The sequence below is a fragment of the Euprymna scolopes genome, chromosome 46 (assembly GCF_053919585.1).
Source record: "Euprymna scolopes isolate OS-2025 chromosome 46, ASM5391958v1, whole genome shotgun sequence".
NCBI classification, from domain to species: Eukaryota; Metazoa; Mollusca; class Cephalopoda; order Sepiida; family Sepiolidae; genus Euprymna; species Euprymna scolopes.
The window spans coordinates 139,454,126-139,467,666 of NC_136527.1; the positions used below are offsets into that span (position 1 = coordinate 139,454,126).

General features: G+C 35.4%; 1 long non-coding RNA gene across 1 annotated transcript in view; it reads right to left on the minus strand.

Moving 5' to 3' along the window:
• Window positions 1-10,634, minus strand: part of LOC145271184 (uncharacterized) — a 12,861-nt gene extending 2,227 nt beyond the window's left edge. The window contains exons 1-2 of the long non-coding RNA XR_013865731.1: window positions 10,394-10,634; window positions 5,718-5,848 (exon numbers count right to left, since the gene is read on the minus strand). This is a non-coding gene — a long non-coding RNA (uncharacterized LOC145271184). The remainder of the gene's footprint in view (window positions 1-5,717; window positions 5,849-10,393) is intronic.
• Between the last annotated feature and the right edge of the window lie 2,907 nt (window positions 10,635-13,541).

A 13,541-nucleotide genomic window follows, 5' to 3' on the forward strand; every position in this document is an offset into this window, starting at 1 on the left:
CATGGATATTGTAGTATCACGTAAAAATTATTATGAAATTCATGGATATTGTAGTATCACGTAAAAATTATTATGAAATTCATGGATATTGTAGTATCACGTAAAAATTATTAAGAAATTCATGGATATTGTAGTATCACGTAAAAATTATTATGAAATTCATGGATATTGTAGTATCACGTAAAAATTATTATGAAATTCATGGATATTGTAGTATCACATAAAAATTATTATGAAATTCATGGATATTGTAGTATCACGTAAAAATTATTAAGAAATTCATGGATATTGTAGTATCACATAAAAATTATTAAGAAATTCATGGATATTGTAGTATCACGTAAAAATTATTAAGAAATTCATGGATATTGTAGTATCACGTAAAAATTATTATGAAATTCATGGATATTGTAGTATCACGTAAAAATTATTATGAAATTCATGGATATTGTAGTATCACGTAAAAATTATTAAGAAATTCATGGATATTGTAGTATCACGTAAAAATTATTAAGAAATTCATGGATATTGTAGTATCACATAAAAATTATTAAGAAATTCATGGATATTGTAGTATCACGTAAAAATTATTAAGAAATTCATGGATATTGTAGTATCACGTAAAAATTATTAAGAAATTCATGGATATTGTAGTATCACGTAAAAATTATTAAGAAATTCATGGATATTGTAGTATCACGTAAAAATTATTAAGAAATTCATGGATATTGTAGTATCACGTAAAAATTATTAAGAAATTCATGGATATTGTAGTATCACATAAAAATTATTAAGAAATTCATGGATATTGTAGTATCACGTAAAAATTAAGAAATTCATGGATATTGTAGTATCACATAAAAATTATAAAAAAATTCATGGATATTGTAGTATCACGTAAAAATTATTAAGAAATTCATGGATATTGTAGTATCACATAAAACAAACTATTATCAAATTCATGGATATTGTAGCATCACATAAAAGTTATTAACAAATGCATGGATATTGTAGTATCACATAAAAATTATTAAAAGTTTCATAGATAATGTAGTATCACATAAAAACTATGAATAAAAAATTTATTCATGGATATTGTTGTATGCCATAAAAAATTCATGGATATTGTAGTATCACATAAAAATTATTAAAAAATTCATGGATATTGTAGTATTACATAAAAATTATCAATAAATTCATGGATATTTTAGTATCGCATGAAAACTATTTAGATATTCATCGATATTTTAGTATCACATGAAAAAGTATTAAAAAATCATGAATCTTGTAGTATCAGACAAAAATTATTAAAAAATTAATGGATATTTTAGTATCACATAAAAATTAATAACAAAATCATGGATATTGTAGAATCAGATAAAACTTTTTAAAAATTAATGAATATTATAGTATCACATAAAAATGAATAACAAAATTCATGGATATTGTAGTATCACAAAAACTATTACAGAAATTCATGGATATTGTAGTATCACATAAAAATTATTAAAAAATTCATGGATATTGTATTTTCATATTAAAACTATTAGAAAAACGATTTGTTATGATACCGAGCAAAATGTAGTCATGTTTGAATTTTCGGAATAAAAGCTAGTATTAAAGATGGAGTGGGAGTGTCGGTGCTTTGAACTGAGTTTACCCATCCGTGGTGTGAAAAAAAATTCAAAGATGGCTACCTACAACACACTGTCATAAAAATGTGTTTTTCTGCTGTAAAAAAAGAAGGAAACTTTTTAATCAAATCCAGTGAAATTTTTTTTTCGGGGATCTTCAGTTCATTACGGATACGTACAATATAACCCGCTTCGATATTTTCATTTTTTAAGTCTTGATTTTTTTTTTTTTTTTTTTTTTTTTTTTTACACAGTGATCACCACTTATCAAGGCCCGGAAGCCACTCAGGGATAAGGGTTATTGTAAGTACATCACGTTAGTGAGGAGATTTTATGAAGTGTTTAATTAGGGGGGGCGGTTCATTAGGAATTTGTTAACATTAGACTTGAAGACATCCAAGTTGTAGTCTGGAGGGAAGCAGGCAGACGGAACAGAGTTCCACAGGCGTGCAGCTCTAAGAAAGAAGCTTTGCTCATGAAATCCGCGTTTTGATTTAGGCACAGATATAGAGTGGGGGAAATTTTTCACAGTGGATTCAGCTAGACGGGTGTTTTTTGTGAAAGATTGGCGAGGGGGGACCAGGGATTGGAGTTCAGACGAGCACCTGCCATGAAAATAACGATAAAACAAGGATAGGCTCGCAACGTCTCTTCTGTGGGAGAGGGGTTGCAGGGTAGAGAAAAGGGCATCCCCCACTAAACCACAAAGTCTATTTTGTACTCTGTCAAGGCATGATAGGCTGTTTTTGGCAGCTCCTGCCCAGATATGGCAACAGTATTCCATCCTTGGACGTACTTGGCTTTTATATAGATAGAGAATTGCATCAGTAGTGAGATATCTTCTGGAGCGGTAGAAGGATCCCACCATCTTTCCTGCGACCTTGGCAACAGACTTGATGTACGTGTTCCATTTCAGATCAGGAGTAAAGGTCAAACCCAGAAGCTTGTCAAAACACGGGGCCTCACCCAGACGAGAGCCATCCATCACAATTGATGCCAGCTGGGGATCAGAGCGTTGATGATGTAAGGATAGGAGTTTGGTTTTGGATGCATTAAAGGTAACTAGCCACATCTTCCCCCACTGAACCACGCGCTCGAGATCAGAGGAGAGAGAATCCGAGAGAACTTCGTCATTTACAGCCTTTGATGTGTTGCCGTAGATGGTCGTGTTATCAGCATAGATGTCAACGAATGATTTAAGTATGTGTTTAGGGAGGTCATTGATGTAGATCAGGAAGAGAGTTGGGCCCAGGATTGACCCCTGAGGGACTCCAGCATTTATATTGCAGGCCTCCGATTTTTGTCCATCTACCACTACTCTTATGAGCCTATCAGAGAGAAATGATTTAATGATTGAGAAAACATTTCCAGTTATACCGTAGCTGGAAATCTTGTGAAGTAGACCCTTATGCCATACTTTGTCAAAGGCCTTTGATATGTCAAGAGCAATTGCCCTAGAAAGGAAGCCTTTGTCAAGAGATTCACTAATCCTGTGGGATATAACCGTCAGCACATCTGCGGTAGATCTTGCAGAGCGGAAACCATATTGGGTGTCACTAAGAAGGTTATTCCTGCTGAGGTGGTTGACTATTTCTCTATTTAATATTGATTCCAGTAACTTACTCATAACACAGAGAAGACTTATTGGTCTGTATTGAGAGGGAGATGACTTATCACCTGAATTCTTAAATACAGGGCAAACTGATGAGGTCTTCCAGGGGGTCGGAAAGCACTTCTCCTTAAGGCAGCGCTTAAATAGTTTCGTAAGTATGGGAGCAAGTTCTGGTTGAAGCTTTTTTAACACTATAATTGGGATACCATCAGGGCCAGTTGCTTTACTGGAATCTAGGTTTTTTATTAGCTTGGCGACCACATGCACGGATATTTGTATGTTACCTAGCTTGTTCTGTGTTATAGGAGGAAATATGGGGAGTTGATGGCCTTCGTCGCATAGGGTAGAATTAGCTGCAAAGTTCTTTTCAAATAGTTTTGCCTTGTCTGACGCTGACGAGATAACCTCTGGTCCATTGATAATGGTTGGGATAGAACGCACACTTCTGTTCAGGATCCTATTTGTTATTTGCCAAAACTGGTGGGAACCAAGCCGCTGATCAGCTACCTTGGATTTAACAGACTGGGCATATAGCTCTCTTGCATTTTTTATTACTCTTTTACAGTGGTTGCTGGCAGTCCTGAAAGCAGCTTTAGTCTCAGTGCATCTATTACGTTGGTAGTTATGGAAAAAGTGATTTCTGTGCGCGATAGCAGCAGCACATTCTGGGGAGAACCATGGCTGGCTGTTAGGTTTTTGTTGGAATTTCTTAGATGGTATGAATTGGTCTATGCCTACAATTAACCATTCGGTCAGATCTGATACTATAGAGGACACTTCCTTTTTAAACATGGAGTGCAGAGGTAAATCAGATATGAATGTACGGAAGCTATCCCAGTCAGCCATAGAGTATCGGTATACAGTACGGTGGAGGGGTACGTCTGATGGCTTCTTACATTTTGTTTTTATCTTAACTGATACGACGGAGTGGTCGGAGGATCCTAAAGGAGAATGAACGGTACATGAACATAGCTCAGGGGAAGTTGAAAGAAAAAGGTCTAAGAGGCTCGCGAACAATCTGAGTGAGGTCATAAGCAATGGCAAAATCATGACAAAACCTCCCCTCATCATCTGTCTTATTTGAATGGGTCAGCCATTCCACGTTATGGACGTTGAAGTCACCACAGATGTGGATGTTAGCCGAGGGATGTGAAGACAGTATGTGGTCTATTTTCTCAGATATGCTCTTAAAGATAGTAACTCCGCTGTTGTGGGGCCTATAGAGGGCAAATATAAATGCAGTGGTGTTAGCAAGTGCAACCCTGAAGCACATATAGGGTAAATTAGGATCTTCTCTAGAGATATCCCTGCCACATGGGAAGCCATCCTTAATGTAGGCACATATTCCATGCCCATGGCGATCTTGGGAGTCAGATTTAGCTGTTAAATTGGAGTATCCATTAATTATGAACTCATCTAGGGAAGTGGTCGGCCCTATTCCAGTTTCACATAGAAATAATATGTCCGGTATCGTCTCCTGTAATTGGGTTTCAACCTCTGGAAGGTTGGAACGTAGACCCCTGATATTGGAGAAGGAGACCTGGTAGTAGGGGTCTACGCTGGAAGATGGGGTTCTAGGTTTAATCGAGTTTTTATTCTGGAGATATTTCATGTTGAGGATTTGGGATTTGTGGAATAGGTCGGCATACTTGGTTAGAGCAGGGTAGAGAGGGAAAGTAAGAGAGAAAAAGGCAGGAAATTTTTTTTTTATTATTTGTAGCACACGAAAAGGTAAAGCCGTAACAATTACCCACTAGTATGGCATCGAGAGGCCCCACCAGAGACTACTGCATGGTCCAGATCCACTCACCAAATGGCAATACAGCAGTCCCAGTACTTTGCGCCTGCTGATAGGACAGTCTCCTTAGTGGTTAATCCAAGGTTCGGGTCCCTGACTATCAGGCGGATAACGTCAGCCCAGACAAAACTTTTACCTCCAGCACCCTTACTAGTGACATGGCAACAAGGACAGACAAAGACAGAAAAATATCTGACATCTCAGACTACTGGTCACCAAGTAGTACCGACCTTTAAGCAGCTTTTTCTTCACCCTTTGTCAGAAACATCACTCATTGAATGAGGACTGAATGAGAAAATAGGAGAAGCGAGAGTTACTGGAGCTGCCGATAACACATCCACTGTATTATCTACTCTCCATTTAAAAAAAAAAAAAAAAAAAAAAAGGGGGGGGAGGAGAAAGGGGAATGGGTACAAGTGACTTATATCTAAGTAGTAAGTCCGGTGCGAACTTAATAATTCATGACACTTTTGGTGATAATCTCCCCTCCCGTATTAATGGGTGGAAGTTTGTCGGTTATCTATCTAGTTTGAATCATTAAAGTTTCATCTTATAATTAATTAAAATCCAATAATTAACTATTATCAATTTGTAAAGACTGCTTAATATCAATTAAACTGTAAGTTTTTATGTCTTGATTAAACTGTAAGTACCGACTTTTTTTTATACTTACCGCTGTTGTAGTTCCTTCTATCGGACTTGTAGCGCTGCTTTTAGTTAGGATATCATACATCGTTGGCGCAGCGAACCCATTCTCCAGCAAAATGAAAATGACAAACAGCAGAGACATGCAACAATTAAGAGCTGAAAAAAAAAAAATCAATAACTCAAAAATGTTTAAAATGAAATATGCACCAAGTGCACTTGAAAGCCAAATCTCAACGTAATTTTAGAAAAATAAACAAATATTTTACTTGTGTGAAATTTATAACATGAACTTTCACAAGAAACACTCGTCTAGCTGTAAACACTATCAATAATTTCCCCCACTCTTTATCTGTGCCTAAACCTAAACGTAGATTCCATGAACAAAGCTTCTTTCTTAGAACTGCACGCCTGTGGAATTGTCTTCCGTTTTCCTGCTTTCCGGCTGACTACAATATGGTTGTGTTCAAGTCTAAAGTAAATAAGTTCTTGATGAGCCGTTCCATATAAGTTATTAAATTTACCAAATTTTCATTACTAATGATTACTATATTGACCAATTTCTACTGTACACTCTTTAACCTTGAGTGGCCTCTGGGCCTTGATAATGTGGTGATGCCTTTGTAAAAATATATATATATATATATATTTCGGAGCTAAACTCCATCCTTAGTATTTTGTTTTCTTTCTTTTTTTCTTTTCCTCTTCTTTCTCTTTATGTTGTAAAAATATTTTTCAAAATACAACCGCTCAGATACAATTCGCGGCTCTTTACAAACGGGGGTTTCTTTCTCCAACTTTACAATCTGATGAGAAAGAAGAAAAGAAAAAAAAGAAAACAACATACTGAGGATGGAGTTTTGCGCTGAGATATATTAGGAAATAAACAAATATTTTACTTGTTTGAAATTTGTAATATAAATATATTTCGGGGATAAAGTACATCTTCAAAGTTTTTTCTTTTTTCTTTCTTTTTTAATTTAATTTGAATAAAATAAAATACGCATCAAGTGCGCTTGAAAGCCAAGTCACAACGTAATATTAGGAAAATAAACAAATATTTTACTTGTTTGAAATAATAGGTGACACCTGACGAAGGCCGGAGGGCAAAACGGCTGAAACGTTGTGACAATAACAACCAAGATGAGGAAGTCAGTCCGACAATCTCAATCAATGAAAACACCTCATCTCAAAAATACAGACAATTACTAATAGGTGATTCATATGCAAAAGAAAATATGCAACTCCCGACCTTCTTGTCGAACTCGGGAATCTTCAAAGTTTTTTCTTTTTCTTTCTTTCTTTTTTAATTTAATTTGAATAAAATAAAATACGCATCAAGTGCACTTGAAAGCCAAGTCACAACGTAATGTTAGGAAAATAAGCAAATATTTTACTTGTTTGAAATGATAGGTGATTCATATGCAAAAAAAAAGATGTAACTCCCGACCTTCTTGTCGAACTCGGGAATTTGACGGAATTTTGAACGTATATACCATACGATGGACAAAGCAGAGAAGGGGAGGACAGTAGCTCTAGATATATCTAAGGCTTTTGATAGGGTATGGCACGATGGTCTTGTTAGGAAAATCAGATTAGACGATATCATTGGTCGAATACTTAACATAATTCAATCCTTCTAATATATAAAAGGCAAAATGTGTGTGTGTGTGTGTGTGTGTTTGCATGTCTACCAAAAACTTCCGACAGATAAATCTTAACATGACGAAAGCATTATTGTTTGAAAGCTTAATCTTTCGGATGATAAATAGTGAAAAATTGGCTGAAAAAACATTAATTTCTTTCACCCTCAACTTGCCAGTTTTCTACAAGGAGGGGTCAGTTTTTCCGCCGACATTTTTGCAAGTCATCGCCTCCTTTTGATTGACTAGCCTTAATTTCAACATTCGCGACTTCCGGTTTCGCTATGGACGCATCGGCAAAGACGTCGCCTTTCCCCCCTTCTTTTCACCTCCGTCGCGTTACAGGTTCGAGCCTGCCTGCCTACTACCACTTTTTTTTAACACCCCTCTCAAGCAGGGCTGCCCACTGTTTTGATTGGGGGGTGGAGCTCCCTTACTCCGCATACCCAGGAAACGTCGGGTACACCCGCTAGTCTTAAATAAGAGAAGAACTCAAGTTGTCCTCGATGCTCGTATATCCAAACGCAACGACAAACGTTTAGTTTATAAATATATCATAAATACACAGTGACAACATAATTTTAGGGTTCAAATAATGAAGAACCACTAACAATAGACATTTAGTGACACGTATACACACCAGAATGAACCCTTTGTCCCAAGTACGCATATCAACATTTAGACGATTATACAACATACATAAATGACAATCCTGCCCATATTTGCACCCAGTCGATGGACACTTAGTTTTAATAAGTTCTTTGTAGTTGGGCGCTAGGTGTATCAGAATTTTTGTAGGAGATTTTGACACCCCTAACACGAAACTGCAAATAAAATATTAAAAAATTCGTAATTTCTCCTTTAAAGGTGGATTGTTTATTTTCTTTATAGATTATACTTCCAAAATAAACTATTAAAGTTGTATAAAAGTAATAGATTTTTTTTTTAAATAGTAATGAAATTAATTGAATGTTACGAGTTCAGTATTTTTCAATTTTTAAACTTTAAAAATCTATCAAAATTTTTCCATTGATTCTATTTTTACGATATTTTCAGGGTCAATGTGAAATTTTATGCTCTTTCTAATAAACCGAATATAATATTTTAGACAAACGTTTTCTTTTTAATTCACGCCCCCCCCCATTTTCAAATGTCTATTAAAAAGTAAATAATTAATTTATGTACCAAAGTTTTATATATATCACAAGTTGAAGATAAAAGATCAATAAATAATATATTCTAATTTAAAACAAAAAAGTAGTGTTTTTTTAGAAATTTACCTGTAAAGTCCGAAGTTTAAAAAAAAAAAAAAAACACGTTGTTTTTTTTTTTTTAATGAAACCTTGTTCCTTGCTCCTTTAATTGAAAAAAAATAGGGTTTGAATTACATTTTTCGAGGATTTATAAGCTTCGAAAGATAGCAGGTGGAATTATTCAATAGTTTTCACGAAATTTCTGACACTGCTAGTTGGGCGCTTTTATTTTTCCCCAAGAAGAAATTTACTACATTCGTAAAGGCTGTCCAGGCACTCATTTCTGCACCATTCATTAAATTTCGAATCTGGGCTCCATAAAAAATTACAGCTTTTAATTTCTCTATGGTTAGGCCTGGAAAATTCGTGCATATATATTTATAACAGCCGCCATCTTTCTCAAGAGCCTTCACAAACTGTTTCAAGGCCCCAAGACTGACGGACTGCATGATGATGATGATGATGACGATGATGACGATGATGATGATGAAAAATATATCATAAATAGACAGCAACAACATAATTCTGCGGTTCAAACAGTGAAGAATCACCAACAATAGACATTTAGTGATACGTATACACATCAGGATGAACCCTTCGTCTCAAGTACACATATCAACATTTAGACGATTATATACAACATACAGTGTTTTTGTGCCTTTTTAGAGCCCCACAATATAACAGGTGCCTTTTTGGTACACTATTATATTGTTATAGTATGGCACTGCTACAGAGTGAGTATATTTTATAGATAATCTCTTAAAAAATCTACCAAAAATCAAATATTAGGTTGTTGCATAAGTTCTTGGTTGTTTTTTAGAAAATCACAGAATTTTAACAGCAAAAGTTCCAAGTTTTGGTGTGAATCCCATCGACTGCAGGTGCGTGAAATTGTCGCAAAATCACACTTCATCTTTTGACCCGCTACATGTCTGATGGCCGTCTTCCTTTACAAGAACTCCATATTGACTTGTTGTACTTCCGTTTGGTCATCAGTATCTTATACTAGACTACCCGTGACCCGTTGGGTCAGTATGTTATATTAGCTATATTATGAGTGAAAGTGACGAAAAAGTCTGTAAATTTATTCATTTTTATTTATTGCGGACTTTTATGTTTTTCTTAGTTGTTTTACGACGTTTCGGCCGTCCGGAAGGCAGTGGATGCAGTCAGGAGATTCAGCGTTTCTATTTCGTCGCGGTTACCACCTGACGAAGGCCAGATGAATAGTTGGCCGAAACGTCATGACACAACCAATAAAAGATGAGGATAATAGTCCACAATAAATAAAATATAATAAAAAACAATACTCATCTCAATAATGAATTCCAATTAAAATAATATATATATATATATATATATATATATATATATATATATATATATATATATATATATATATATATATATATATATATATATATATACCATTCGGTACGAACCCGGCTATGGAAGATCAGATAATAAATAAAAAATGAATTTACAAGACTAAAAAAATTAAAATTGATCGCCCTTTGGGGCCCGTGGCGCAGTTGATGGAGACGTTGAATCTCTACGGTTCCAGGTGAGTATTGTCCGAAGATAGCATTTTCGATCCTACACAAAGCCGGGCAGAGGCTTACTTTGCCAAAGCGTGATTAGACAACAACAACTATGGAAGGCAGTAATGGCAGAGGATGCAGTCAGGAGAGTCAGAATTCCTATCCCGTTGCGGTTACCACCTGATGAAGGCCAGACGAATAGTTGGCCGAAACGTCGTGAAACAACTAAGAAAAAAATAAATAAATAGCAATTAACTGTGGACTTACTTTGGAATTTAATCATCTTGATTGAATTGGTTGGAACTGATCAGAATTCTTGACTTGTGTCCGGAGAATCAATTTGACGACAACGACGACGCTTTTCTCTGTTAAAAAACAAAACAAACTTTCTCTTTTTCATACTGTCAATTTTTGGGAGGGGCGTCTAAAAGAGAAAAAAAGAAAAGGGAATTACGTGTCTGGCTTTGTTTTGTTCCACCCACTTTTTTAATGCTCCACCCACTTTTCTAATGCTCCGCCTACTTTTATTTTGTCAACCAATTAAAATAGCCGTCATCATTTCTGCTCGGCGACTAAACTGCTTTCCACACATTTATTTTTAATCCTTTTCTTTTTTCTTCCCCGACAAAAGGAAGGTGGACTTGTAAATTCACTCTTGTCTGTTCGTCTGTCCGGATTTTTTTCAATAACTACACCTTGGAATTTTTGGAAATTATGCATAAACATTAAACATGATATGAGTTACTTTTAACAGAACAGATTTTCCTGGAAAACTCCGGTTACCCCCCCCCCCCGCCCTAGAGGTTCCTTTCAGGTTAAAATAGCTAAAATTGACACTTTTGTGCTTATTAAAAAAATTGATGCCTTGGATTTTTATAAAACTTTCTGAAAAGTTGTAACTAACTGATTACTAACTGATATAATTTTATTTGTCTATACTTCGCGATAACTCTTGGCGTTCTTTTAGGGCTAATAAAAACACTCCATTTTTAGGACTATTTTTACCATATTTGTCCAAAATTTTGTGTGTATGTCTATTTAGCAGTTTTGCATGGTGCTGAACTCACATTTAAATATGTTACAGCCTTGGGGTCTTTCGGGGCTAAATGTGGAGGGGGGCAAATGATGGACTGAGTCATTTCTTTTTTTGCATGATGCAGAACTCAAACTTACATATGTTAAGGCCTAAAACTGCACCGTTTGTTAATTTCCACAAAAATTTGACGTCCCTAAGGAACTTTTGGGGCTAAATGTGGGGAGGGGGGAGATGCTGAACTTAGTCATTTTGTATGCCTCGTTCACTATGAACTCACGGGGGACCATGCGTGCTTCACTTGTTTATATCAACTTCCCCCCCTTTTAAATCTTTTTAACGACAATTTAGGCGCTCCTACACTATTGGGACGAAATTTCGGAAATCGTAAAACCGAATTTCACATGAAAACAATGGTATCTACATATTCCTCGTATTTTTAAGATGATTATATCCAAAAATTACGAAAATCGATAAGGTAGAAAATTATTTATTAAAGAAAATAAAATAGAATTTGGTGAAAACGATAGCAAGAATTAAATTTATACATATATATATATATATATATATATATATATATATACATATATATATATATATATATATATATATATATATATATATATATATATATATATATAATCGAAACCGTGAGCTTCTAACAGTTGCGCTATTCGGCTGTATATACACACACAGAAATAGACATTCCGACGAGTTATTTACAGGCGTCGATTCCATGGTCAAGTGGGAGAACTGCCGACTTTCAACACGACGGTTCTAGGTTCAATCCTTGGCTTGGGAGAGATGCTAGTCTAGCGGCACTGATGAGTTATGATACAATGAAACAGGACTGTATGTCGATGACTACAAATATATATATATATGTACATTTGTATGTATGTATCTATCTATCTATAAGAAGTTTCTTATACTGGAAACTACATAAGGACGAGACTTTACAACACTGCAGTTTAATTAACGAAAGAAACAAGGAAGAAAGTTCAATAGTGTTTTTTTTTCTTTTTCAGCACAAACTTGCATTGGTAATGATTAACAAATAGGTTAGATATTGAACAATTCCAATTGATGAATTTCCTGATTTGCCAAAAGTGTGTTTGGACATACATAGGTAAAAATCAACATGATTAAATTTCACGAGGCGAAGCATTACTCTGAAGTCATCAAGAAAGATTCTCAATATAGTGAGATAGGGTTCGAAGTTGGAGACAGTTACAGTCACACTCAGACAGACTCAGAGAGACTCGGAAGGACAGGGAGCTGATTCCCGTAAAAGGTGAAGGGAAGAGGCGGAGACCATGTATTTGGAAAAGCTTGAATCCCTGACCACTATCATCAGCCGGCTGATGAATAAAGAATCACCATCTGTATTTTGTAAACTGTTTGTCTTCGTGTCGGTATTACAACGGATATATCAATGGGTTATTTAGATTTTGCTTCCATAGAATCGTTACAGTATATAAATGTCATTATCATTTTCTGAGTTAAAAAAAACAACATTGTGCCTAATTTGCTTAGTGGGGAAACAAATAAATACAGCCCACCCTTCTTGCAGCGTATCTGTTTTAATTCATGTTTCCTGTTAACGTTAAGTGCTTGTAGTTCGTCGAAGCATCTATCATTATAAAATTTGTAAAACAAGCACAGGGATGCTACATTTCATCAATGGGACTGAGGTTGAAGCTTACATGATAGTTCAGGACCTGTCAGGTTGGCGACTATCTTTTGAACCCTGTCCAGGTGTGACAGACGGGTACCAGATGCACCAGCCCAAATGTGACAACATTACTCCATATATGGGCGAATGGTGGCCTTATGGAGGTACAGGAAACTTTCAGACATAAGTTGCTTTCTAGCATAGTAGAGAGAGCCCACTCTTCTTGCAGCGGCCCTGGTAATGCCCTCAATGTATCTCATGTTTCCTGCTAACGTTTAGCCAAGGTGTTTGAGCGAAGTTCTTTCAGGTAAGGTATCTTTAGTCATAATTAGGTTGAGAAGGTTCTTGCAATTATTGAAGGAAGTGAGTTTAGTCTTGGCAGCATTGAATGTGACCATCCATTTCTGTCTACTACAAATTGGAATTCATGTTATAAAAATAAATCAAGTCGTCTTTTCTAGGAATTAAAAAAAAAAATTTGCACAAACATTAAACATGATATGAGTAAAAAAGTAACAGAACTGATTTTTCGAGAAAACTCCGGTGGCTCTAGTGGGGTGCCTTTCACGTTAAAATTCCTGAAATTAACACTTTTGTGCTTATTAAAAAAAATTGATACCTTGGATTTTTATAAAACTTTCTGAAAAGTTGTAATTAACTGATTTCTATATAATTTTATTTGTCTATACTTCGCGATAACTCTTGCG